Genomic DNA, 13,157 nt, shown 5'->3' on the forward strand with positions numbered 1-13,157 from the left:
GGCGCGTAAAAGTGAAATGTTTTTCTCTCTCCTACGTCATTATCGGGGTTGCCAACTGTCTAATCCCCATTGCATCAGGAACCGTTTCACAAAAGAAAAGATTTCAGGCAGATTTTTCTCTCTCTTACTCTCACGTATAAAAGGGTTTTTTTCCAATCACCTTTACTCTTTTATCGCTCTCAAATCTTCTAAAAGCAAAAGATGATTTCTCTCACTGTTCATCATCTTCTTCTCAAGCTTCATCCATAGCGAAATCCTCTTCTGTTCAAGATACTTCTATTCGTTCCAGTCTTCTAACTATCAAGCCTCAACAAAACCTCTTGGTTGAACTTACGTCGTTCACCTATGAACCCTACATGTTTCAGGTAGTGGAATGCCTCAAATATTCTCCTCTTGTCAACGCTCTCACAAAGGTGGAAGTAGTTCCCATGCCCTATCTCTCTCATGTCTACTCCAATGCCCACTATGATAAAGTTGCAGAACGAATCCACTTCGACATTCACAACGAGAAGACTTCGATTTCCAAAAATCGATTCTGCTCACTGCTAGGTCTTGCCCATGAACCCACTATGGTAAACCCTAATTCAATCACTACTGGTCAATTGTTCTCAATGTTCTACAACATGGGGTACACTGAAACCCTAACCACTGTAACGAAGTTCAAGAAATTATGCCTTCCCCCACAATGGAACGGCCTCTTCACTCTCTTGTTCAAAGGTCTTTCAGAATGCAGTGCTGGATCAGAAGGGGCGAGTAAATCGTTCATGACCATCCTTTACGGGTTGTACAATGGGGTACATCTTGATTATGGTTCGATCCTATGGCAATAGATTGTTCAGAGCTTAACTTCCTCCTCTCGCCATTCTGAAGTGTCATGTGGCAGGTTCTGGTCGATTGTCACGAAGTGGGCGATGGATCGTTTTCATGTTCCAATCATTGCGGACTCGCTTCTATCCTCCATCGCAACTTTCCATACAACGAAGATTATTGTCACTGATCCGTCAAAATTTTCGTTCGTTGGATCCATTCTGGCATCCATGTATGCTTGTGTGTCTGAGGCGAGCTTGGTTATTCAAGAGTACAAGAAGATTTCTTCTTCGGGTCCAAGGGAACCCACATCGACTATGATTCACTCCATAGAGGAAGCAGACAAGTAGACAAAGAGGGGAAAGAAACAAGAAAAACAAAAGGAAGTGAGGGTTATCAAAGCAGATAAGGGGCAAACTCCAAGGAAGAGAAAGTTAGAAAAGGCATCTCCTTCCCAGCCCAAGTAGAAGAAAACCAAAAAGCCAGCCTGGAAGCTCATCCTTCAATCTTCCAGCGACTCAGACTCTGATTATCTTCCTACTGGCAATAAACAACATTCTCCTACTACATCTGAGAGCGAAAGCTCTGATGAGGAGGTTTCGGTTCGTGGTGATACTCCACCTAGGTCACCCACACCCGAGGTACCCGTTCGCTCCCCTATACCTTCTTCTCCACCTGCTTCTATTCCTATTTCCTTACCAACCACCTTCCCAATTATCACATCACAACCCACCTCTACCATTCCCACTCCCACTCCTCTATTTTCTGAAGCAACAACAACAACCACCACTGGAGTTCCAACCAACGTATCTGATACAGGGGTTCGGTCTTCAGTCCCTGAGACAACCAAACCACTATCTCCCACACCTTCAACCGAAACCAACACTATCCTTGGTGGTGAAGACATGGAATTTGATTCTTTCTACTACAACCCCTACCGTGTTCAGAGTGATGAAGATGATGATGCTCCTATTACCAAAAAGCACATCAAGGAGCTGAATGCCAAACTCGACACTCTCATAGCCTCTTCTTCATCTCACCATCCCTATTCTGAAGCTGCCATTCAGACCATGCTTGACTCCTTTGTCAAGGCTCATGATTCTTCCATATCTAACGCCACAGCAGCTATTACCGCCTCAACTAAAGTGTGTATAGAAGCCACCAAAGAAGTTGATAAACTAATTCAAGATGCTAATATTTTTCTTGTGTCCTTATAGGGAGCAGCTGACTTGAACGCTTCTAAAGTGACCAACTCAATTACAAAACTTGGAGAAGCATTTGTTGCTGAGAAGCAAAACTTTGCCACTCTTCACCAAGATATTCAAAAGGATAATGCTGCCCTTTTATCCTCTCTCAACGAACGTTTCACTGAGGAGCCGGAAATTTCAGCTGACGACAGAGAAGGCACGCGCCGCACCCGATGTGGTGACGGGTATTATTCTTTCCCTCTACTTTATTTTTGCAATGTTATGATATTGATATGTGCTCTGTGTATATGCATTAGGATCGTTCCATGTGAACGGTATTCCTGTTCAGGTGTTGTTTGACTTGGGTGCCACCCGATCATTTGTTCCCTTGAACTTAGCAAGAGGTTTACAGAGTCTTCAGGCATGTTGGATTGCCCTTTAGAGGTAGAGATTGCCGATGATCGATCGGTGCGAGCGTCGGCAGTATTCAGGGATTGTGTCCTAAGGTTATTTGAGGAGCGCTATTTGGTGGATTTGGTTCCTATCCCATTGCGGGGGAACAAGGTGATTATAGGCATGGATTGGTTGAGCCCTAATGGGGCGATGATAGATTGCGCACAGGAGCTAGTGCGGATTAGGACCCCAAGTGGGGGAGAGTTGGTGATCCACGGCGAGAGGCCACAGCGTGGACCCACATTATGTTCAGCAGCGAGAGCTAGGCGCTACCTTCAGCAGGGTTGCGCGGGATATGTCGTGTATGTTATGGATACCCGGGATGCGGGTAAGACGACGATGAGCGAGGTTCCAGTGGTGCGAGACTATGCTGATGTGTTCCCGGAGGAGCATCCTGGAATACCTCCGGAGCGTCAGGTAGAGTTCAGGATCAACCTAGTTCCTGGTGCAGCTCCGATAGCCAAGGCACCCTATCGGTTGGCTCCTCCTGAGATGCAGAAGTTGTCTACGCAGCTATAGGAGCTGCTAGACAAGGGATTTATTCGACCGAGCAGTTCACTCTAGGGAGCCCCGATCCTGTTTGTGAAGAAGAAGGACGGGTCGCATCAGATGTGTATAGATTACCGGGAGCTGAATAAGGTAACGGTGAAGAACCGTTACCCACTCCCGAGGATTGATGACCTCTTTGATTAGTTACAGGGAGCATCTTGGTTCTCCAAGATCGATTTGCGATCGGGATATCATCAGATGAGGGTCAGAGAGGAGGATGTACAGAAGACCGCATTTCGGACGCGTTATGGCCATTATGAGTTCGTGGTGATGTCGTTTGGGCTCACCAATGCTTCTGCCGCGTTCATGGACCTCATGAACCACATGTGTAGACTGATGTTGGATCGGTCTGTAATAGTTTTCATTGATGGCATCTTGGTTTATTCCAAGACGCAGGAGGAGCACGAGGACCATCTGAGAGAGGTTTTGGAGACCTTGAGGAGCGAGAGCTTGTACGCCAAGTTCTCCAAATGTGAGTTTTGGTTGCGCGAGGTGCAGTTTCTTGGGCACCTCGTCAACCAGAACGGGATATCAGTAGACCCAGCCAAGGTGGAGGCCGTGATGAGATGGGAGGTTCCGAAGTCTCCATCCGAGATTCGGAGTTTCCTAGGATTAGCAGGCTACTATCGGAGATTCATTCAGGATTTCTCCAAGATAGTCGTACCCCTGACATGGTTGACTAGGAAAGCCGTGGTCTTTCGATGGGGGCCTGAGCAGCAGGCAGCGTTCGAGATTATGAGACAGAGATTGTGCGAGGCGCCAGTCTTATCCCTGCCCGAGGGCGTAGAGGATTTTGTGGTATATTGTGATGCGTCCATCTCGGGCTTAGGCGCGGTATTGATGCACAGGGGTCATGTCATTGCTTATGCCTCGAGGTAGCTGAAGCCTCACGAGGCGAGCTACCCGACACGTGATTTAGAGTTGGGGGCGGTGGTCTTCGCCCTCAACATTTGGCGGCATTACCTTTACGGGGTTCGATGTACCATTTACACGGACCACAAGAGTTTGAGGTACCTCATGGATCAGCTGAATCTGAGCATGAGGCAGCGTCGGTGGTTGGACGTGGTGAAGGATTATGATTGCAAGATCCTTTACCACCTGGGGAAGGCCAACATGGTGGCCGATGCGCTTAGCCGTAAGGCGGCACCGATCAGGGTGTGTGTATGAGGATGACGGTGGTGACACCACTGTTAAAGCAGATTCGGGAAGCCCAGCAGGAGGCTATGAAGGAGGAACATCGGAAGAGTGAGCGAATAGTGGGTCAAGTTAGCTCCTTTGATTATGATAACCGAGGGTTACTGACACTACACCGTAGGGTGTGGGTGCCGTATCACGGGGGCGTGCGCCAGATCTTGATGGAGGAGGCGCACAAATCCTGATTCTCTATTCATCCAGGGGCGACGAAGATGTATCGGGATCTTCGTCTAGACTATTGGTGGCCCTGCATGAAGCGGGATGTGGCTTGGAACATCGAACGAGGTTGGACCTGCAGGAAGGTCAAGGTCGAGCATCAGAGACCGCACGGCAAGATGCAGCCGTTAGATATCTCGTTATGGAAATGGGAAGATATTACGATGGATTTTACGGCATGGGGTGCCAGTGTCAGTGATATCAGATCGTGATGTGCGGTTCACTTCTAGGGTTTTAGAAGAGGTTTCATGATGAGTTGGGCAGTCGTCTCCATTTTAGCACCGCCTTTCACCCGCAGACGGATGGTCAGAGCGAGCGGACCATCTAGACGGTGGAGGATATGTTGCGGGCATGCGTATTAGACTTCGGTGGTAGTTGGGATACCTATATTCCCTTGGCTGAGTTCTCATACAACAACAGCTACCACGCGAGTATTGACCGTCCCCCATTCGAGATGTTGTATGGACGGAGGTGCAGGACCCCGATATGTTGGGGTGAAGTTGGCCAGAGGGTCATGGAGAGCACCGAGGTGGTGCTCAAGACGACCGTGAGGATCCAGCAGGTTCGAAGTAGGCTTCAGACTGCGCAGAGTCGACAGAAAAGTTACACCGACAAGCGTCGATCAGACCTGGAATTCCAGGTCGGGGATATGGTTCTCTTGAAAGTGTCCGGGTGGCATATAGGCTGGATCTGCCAGCCCGGGTGGGCAAGGTGGCATATAGGCTGGATCTGCCAGCTGAGCTCAATCAGATCGACAGCACCTTCCATGTCTCCCAGCTGCGGAAGTGCCTCGTGAATGATTCAGCGATGGTGCCGTTGGAGGATATGCAGGTTGATGATAGCCTGAATTACATTGAGCGCCCAGTCGCAATCCTCGACCCGAAGTCGAAGGATCTAAGGAACTAAAGGGTGGAATTAGTAAAGGTGCTGTGGCAGCACCGAAAGGGGTCAGAGTGGACTTGGGAGCCGGTGGAAGAAATGATGGAGCATTACCCCGAGCAATTTTAGGATCGAGCAGCAGACTTCGAGGACGAAGTCTAAAATAAGTGGGGGAGATTTGTAGCATCTGGTTCCTAATACGTAAAATTTATCTTAGTGTTTTTCATTTTTAGCCTTGGATCCGGAACACGTTTAAGTTGGCGACTCGGCGACTCCCTGCTGTCTGATGAAACCCTAAATTTCAAGGGTTTGCACCCTATTTAAACCCTGTTATCCGCCCCCAAGCTCGCCCCCTTCACCCTCAGAGCTCTATACTTCGTTCAAGCCTTGTTCCTTGTGAGATTGAAGCATTTTGGTGTGTTTTCTTGAAGATTTGGAGAGGGAAGGTGAGTAGATCAAGAAGAGAAAAAGGAGACCAGGCATATTTGTGTTATCTCAGTGATTTCCTTGAGGTATAACTTAGTTTCCCTCTGTTTTCATGCTTATTGTCCCTTGTAGCTCCATGAAAGTCCTTCTTGAGCCTTTCCCCAAGCTTGGTTGTGTTTTAGGGTTCGTAATAAGTTGTTTAGCCTCTAGATCTAGGCATGATTGAGCTCCAGGAGCTTGGATCTACTGCCTTTATGGAGCCATATTGCATGAAAGCCCTAGATCTACTCTTTTGGTGCATTTTGAGCCATAAAACCCTCATGGGTGTTTATTTACACGTAAAGTTGGAAACTTTACGTGTTAATCAGGCCTTAGAAAACCAGATCTATGAATGGCATGAGCTGGATTCAAGCAGAATCGCATGTATAGTATTTGCATGTGGAAGACTCGGCGAGTCGTTCATCTGACTCGGCGAGTCGAGTCGCGAGTCCCCGAGTTTTTCCCTTTTTTCCGTGTTACGGGTTGGAGTAGTGAGTCATGGGGTGTGACTCAGTGGGTCAGAAGCCAGACTCACTCATGAAGTAACTCGGCGAGTCAATTCCATGACTCGGCGAATTCAAGGCAATCTTCTTGCCTTAAGAACAGACTCGACGAGTTGTTCACACAGCTCGGCGAGTCTCAGCATAGAGTGTTCTTCAGATGAAGATGACCTCGGTGAGTTGTTCATACAACTCGGACAGTAGGATGAAGGACTATTGGCCTTTAGTTTAGAAGGAGAACTCATCGATTCAATGCTTAACTCGACGAGTAAAGACGGGTTTATGGTCGGACAAAGGGATAGGGACTCGGCGAGTTGGCAAGTCAACTAGGCGAGTCGGGCCAACAGACAGTTGACTTTGACTTTGACTCTTGATTGGTAAGGGGTAAATGGTCATTTTACCTTGAGGACGGTTAGCAGTATTTGACTAAGGGTTTTGTGGGAATTATAGTTGGAGGATTTCCGGAGCGGCAGCAGCAGAAGACAGTCAGTTCCCACACAGATCAGCAACTACTTTGAGGTGAGTTACCTTCCAGTAGCCGTGGGTCTACGGCCACAATGCCGGCCCACCAGTAGGAGTTGTATGTTAGATGATTATCTTTGTGATATCATCTAAGTTTTCTACTACCTGATATGTTATATGCTGGCATGATATATATATATATATATATATATATATATATATATATATATATATATGTGATAGTAGTAGAGATCGTTTGTTAGGACCGAAGGGTAGGTCAGACACCCCAGATATGTCTGACAGTATGTGATGATATGTTTATATGCTGGCATGATATGTTATATGTGATAACGATAGTAGGAGGGGAATAGTCCCCAAGTTTGGTCGTTAGGACCGAAGGGTAGATCGGACACCCCAGATAAGTCTGATAATATGTTATGTGATGATATATGTGATAGTAGTAGTAGGGGTGAAATAGTCCCCGCCGATCGGTTGTTAGGACCGACGGGTAGTCAGCACCCCAGAATGGCTTGACATGGGTAGTCAGCACCCCAAAACGGCTTGACACGAGTAGGTCGACACCCCAGAATGGCCGTACCGGGTAGGTCGGGCACCCCAGAATTTCCCGACAGTGTGTATGATATATAATAGTATGGTATGTGGTAAGATGAGGGAACTCACTAAGCTTCGTGCTTACAGTTTTCAGTTTTGGTTTCAGGTACCTCTTCTTCGAAGGGGAAGGATCCGGCACGGTAGCGGTACATCACACACACACACTTTGTATTCCGTACTATGGGATCCTCCTGGGGTTTTGTACTCTGATAGTATTATGTTTACGAGATGGTTTCCAGACAAACAACATCTTTTATGAAATGTCATGATCCGTGAATGTTTTATTTATAATGTTTTGCAAATGGTGTGATTTAAAAATGAAATTTTTGGCTCGTATTTTTGGGACGTTTCATGTTGGTATCAGAGCCCTGGTTTGAGGGATTCGGACACACCTTCGGGGGTGTTTGAACTCAAATCGAGGGATTAAAAGATTTTAGAAAAAGAAAATGTTTTCTAAAAGGCTAAGTAAAGGGTTTTAAGAAAGAACAAAGTGTGTGATGTGCGCGACCGGCCGAGCTCAAGTAAGTATTCCCCAAAATACCCATACAAGCTTATGTTATGTTTATCAGTTTCAGTAGAACAGCATGCTAGAATAGGACTAAGGATCTAGGGGTGATGCCTTATGTGCCTGCCTTATGTGCTTCAGTGTATTAAAATTGCATGCTAGAATTGAGTAGACAGCAGTAGGATAGCATGTTAGGGTTATGCCTGATAGTAAGAGTTTAGCATTGTATGCTAGTACAGCTGTCCTCTATGAGGACGAAATTGCCTGAGATTGTTCCTTGTGTCTGAATGCTGCTTGCTTTGTGCTTCGAGGGGACTCCGAGTAATGGGAGTTAGACATTAGATGAATACATCACGTCACATGTGATCAGGGTTGAATAATCTTAGAGTGTTGGATTTGGCCTTACTGCACGACTTTTGTCTGAGTCTAACCGTGTAAACACGAGTCTGTTACTCGAAGGATTATCTGAGCCTCACCACATGTGATGGTATTCAGGTAATGACTAATTGGCATTACAAGGAGGCCTTCAGCAGCTGAGGATTGAGTAGGGTGAAGTTAGAGATTTCCTGGGGCAAGCCTAGGATGAGTTTAGCAGTGATCAGCGGTAGTGAAAGGGACCAGGTGGAGTCAAGGCAGTCCTTGGAAAGGGTGCGGATAGATGTGGAAGGTAGTATGGGCCCGTACTACTGAAAGCAGAGGATCCGTACCCAAACTAAGGAAGGCCAAGATAAGACCATGGAACTTGTAGTAAGTGTGATCCCTCCAGAGGTGTCAATATCGCTAACAATTATTATTTTGTATTCCAGAATGGTGGTACTACGCTCGAGGCCAGCAGTTGGCAGTTCAGGAGAGGGATCGGGTTCGGGATCAGGTTTTGAGCCAGTAGATGAGGGGCTACGCGGGTTCATCGCGTCAGAGATCACCAGAGCCATCCTTGAGTCGACCCCCATTATCTTCGGGTCGATCAAGGAAGGGATATTGGAGTTGATGGAGGATCGCCTCAGTGCATTCAGGAGCGACATGGCATCTGGCCAGTCGGGATCTCGCACACTGTCCTTCAAGGACTTCCGAGGCAGTGGTGCGCCAGATTTTCACGGGGCGAAGGACTCCATAGCTGCCAGGCGATGGATTGCAGACATTGAGTCTGCACAAATGATTAGCTTCTGCCCTGAGGGGTCGAAAGTGAGGTTTGCAGCAGGGTGTTTACGAGATCGAGCTAGGGATTGGTGGGAGTCCGTGGGTGACTCGTTGGGAGCCTCGGTTGTCGAGGCTATGACTTGGTCGGACTTTGCGACCAGGTTCAGGGCAGAGTTTGTGCCGGTTGTCGAGCTTCAGCAGCTGACCAGGGAGTTCTTTGATATGAGACAGACGACGGAGACTGTGGCGGAGATCACTGCCAAGTTTCGGGAGAGAGCGTTTCTGGTACCCCAGTACGCGGGTGATGAGGATATGAGGAGGACCCGCTATCATGACATGCTACGAGCTGATATTCGGGAGCATGTTAGTTTTTCAGCTTCACCTACTCTGGACTCTATGATTGCCAGGGCAAGGGAGAGGGAGATAGATCTGGAGCACATCCGTAAGAGGAAGACAGAGGAGGGTCAGACAGGAGGGGCTTCGGGGAAGAATCCCAAAGGACCAGATGGTAGGCCGAAAGGCCAGTCAAGACCGAGTCGCTGCAAGAAATGTGGCAGGCCTCATGAGGGGGCATGTAGGTTGGGAGCCTCGGGCTGCTATAAGTGCAGCAAGACGGGGTATTTCAGCAGTGATTGTATCGCCCCTGCACCTGTGATTCAGACATCGAAGTTGTTGTGTTTCCACTGCAACCAGAGGGGCCACAAGAAGACCAATTGCCCCCAGTTGACAGCATCAGCGTCGGCTAAGCCACTAGCTCCAGCTACCCTTCGGATTACAGATGGCCGGCAGCTCAAGACAGAGGCTCCAGTGGAGAGGAGTCGGGCATTTCAGATGACGACAGAGGAGGCACGCGCCGCACCCAATGTAGTGACGGGTATGATTCTTTCCCTCTACTTTATTTTTGTAATGTTATGATATTGATATGTGCTCTGTGTATATGCATTAGGATCATTCCCATGTGAACGGTATTCCTGTTCAGGTGTTGTTTGACTCGGGTTCCACCCGATCATTTGTTCCCTTGCACTTAGCAAGAGGTTTACAGAGTCTTCAGGCATGTTGGATTGCCCTTTAGAGGTAGAGTTTGCCGATGATCGATCGGTGCGAGTGTCGGCAGTATTCAGGGATTGTGTCCTAAGGTTATTTGAGGAGCGCTATTTGGTGGATTTGGTTCCCATCCCATTGCGGGGGAACAAGGTGATTATAGGCATGGATTGGTTGAGCCCTAATGGGGCGATGATAGATTGCGCACAGCAGCTAGTGCGGATCAGGACCCCAAGTGGGGGAGAGTTGGTGATCCACGGCGAGAGGCCACAGCGTGGACCCACATTATGTTCAGCAGCGAGATCTAGGCGCTACCTTCAGCAGGGTTGCGCGGGATATGTCGTGTATGTTATGGATACCCGGGATGCGGGTAAGATGACGATGAGCAAGGTTCCAGTGGTGCGAGACTATGTTGATGTGTTCCCGGAGGAGCTTCCTGGAATACCTCCGGAGCGTCAGGTAGAGTTCAGGATCGACCTAGTTCCTGGTGCGGTTCCGATAGCCAAGGCACCCTATCGGATGGCTCCTCCCGAGATGCAGGAGTTGTCTACGCAGCTGCAGGAGCTGCTAGACAAGGGATTTATTCGACCGAGCAGTTCACCCTGGGGAGCCCCGATCCTGTTTGTGAAGAAGAAGGACGGGTCGCATCGGATGTGTATAGATTACCGGGAGCTGAATAAGGTAACGGTGAAGAACCGTTACCCACTCCCGAGGATTGATGACCTCTTTGATCAGTTACAGGGAGCATCTTGGTTCTCCAAGATCGATTTGCGATCGGGATATCATCAGATGAGGGTCAGAGAGGAGGATGTACAAAAGACTGCGTTTCGGACGCGTTATGGCCATTATGAGTTCGTGGTGATGCCGTTTGGGCTCACCAATGCTCCTGCCGTGTTCATGGACCTCATGAATCGCGTATGTAGACCGATGTTGGATCGGTCTGTAATAGTTTTCATTGATGACATCTTGGTTTATTCCAAGACGCAGGAGGAGCACGAGGACCATCTGAGAGAGGTTTTGGAGACCTTCAGGAGGGAGAGCTTGTACGCCAAGTTCTCCAAATGTGAGTTTTGGTTGCGCGAGGTGCAGTTTCTTGGGCACCTCGTCAACCAGAACGGGATATCAGTAGACCCAGCCAAGGTGGAGGCCGTGATGAGATGGGAGGTTCCGAAGTCTCCATCCGAGATTCGGAGTTTCCTAGGATTAGCAGGCTACTATCGGAGATTCATTCAGGATTTCTCCAAGATAGTCGTACCCCTGACACGGTTGACTAGGAAAGTCGTGGTCTTTCGATGGGGGCCTGAGCACCAGGTAGCGTTCGAGATTCCGAGACAGAGATTGTGCGAGGCGCCAATCTTAGCCCTGCCCGAGGGCATAGAGGATTTTGTGGTATATTGTGATGCGTCCATCTCGGGCTTAGGCACGGTATTGATGCAGAGGGGTCATGTCATTGCTTATGCCTCGAGGTAGCTGAAGCCTCACGAGGCGAGCTACCCGACGCATGATTTAGAGTTGGGGGCGGTGGTCTTCGCCCTCAACATTTGGCGGCATTACCTTTACGGGGTTCGATGTACCATTTACACGGACCACAAGAGTTTGAGGTACCTCATGGATCAGCTGAATCTGAACATGAGGCAGCGTCGGTGGTTGGACGTGGTGAAGGATTATGATTGCAAGATCCTTTACCACCCGGGGAAGGCCAACGTGGTGGCCGATACGCTTAGCCGTAAGGCGGCACCGATCAGGGTGTGTGTATGAGGATGACGGTGCTGACACCACTGTTAAAGCAGATTCGGGAAGCCCAACAGGAGGCTATGAAGGAGGAACATCGGAAGAGTGAGCGAATAGTGGGTCAAGTCACCTCCTTTGATTATGATAGCCGAGGGTTACTGACACTACACCGTAGGGTGTGGGTGTCGTATCACGGGGGCGTGCGCCAGATCTTGATGGAGGAGGCGCACAAATCCTGATTCTCTATTCATCCAGGGGTGACGAAGATGTATCGGGATCTTCGTCTAGACTATTGGTGGCCCTGCATGAAGCGGGATGTGGCTTGGTACGTCGAGCGATGTTTGACCTGCAGGAAGGTCAAGGCCGAGCATCAGAGACCGCACGGCAAGATGCAGCCGTTAGATATCCCGTTATGGAAATGGGAAGATATTACGATGGATTTTATCACGAAGCTTCCCCAGACGGCGCGAGGAGCGGATTCGATTTGGTTCATCGTGGATCGGTTGACCAAGAGCGAATATTTTATTCCGATTCAGGAGAGTGTCTTGGTCGAAAAGTTGGCCGATATCTATATCAGGGAGATAGTGGCACGGCATGGGGTGCCAGTGTCAGTGAAATCAGATCGTGATGTGCGGTTCACTTCTAGGGTTTTGGAAGAGGTTTCATGATGAGTTGGGCACTCGTCTGCATTTTAGCACCGCCTTTCACCCGCAGACGGATTGTCAGAGCGAACGGACCATCCATACATTGGAGGATATGTTGTGGGCATGCGTATTAGACTTCGGTGGTAGTTGGGATACCTATATTCCCTTGGCTGAGTTCTCATACAACAACAGCTACCACGCGAGTATTGACCGTCCCCCATTCGAGATGTTGTATGGACGGAGGTACAGGACCCCGATATGTTGGGGTGAAGTTGGCCAGAGGGTCATGAGGAGCACCGAGGTGGTGCTCAAGACGACCGTGAGGATCCAGCAGGTTCGAAGTAGGCTTCAGACTGCGCAGAGTCGGCAGAAAAGTTACGCCGACAAGCGTCGATCAGACCTGGAATTCCAGGTCGGGGATATGGTTCTCTTGAAAGTGTCACCTTGGAAAGGCGTCATTCGATTCAGGAAGCGGGGCAAGTTGGGCCCGAGATACATTGGTCCGTTCACGGTTGTAGCCCGGGTGGACAACGTGGCATATAGGCTGGATCTGCCAGCTGAGCTCAATCAGATCGACAGCACCTTCCATGTCTCCCAGCTGCGGAAGTGCCTCGTGAATGATTCAGCGGTGATGCCCTTGGAGGATATGCAGGTTGATGACAGCCTGAATTACATTGAGCGCCCAGTCGCAATCCTCGACCGGAAGTCGAAGGATCTAAGGAACAAGAGGGTGGAATTAGTAAAAGTGCTGCGGCAGCACCGAAAGGGGTCAGAG

This window comes from Lactuca sativa, chromosome 3 (assembly GCF_002870075.4).
Source record: "Lactuca sativa cultivar Salinas chromosome 3, Lsat_Salinas_v11, whole genome shotgun sequence".
In the NCBI taxonomy this organism is placed as follows: Eukaryota; Viridiplantae; Streptophyta; class Magnoliopsida; order Asterales; family Asteraceae; genus Lactuca; species Lactuca sativa.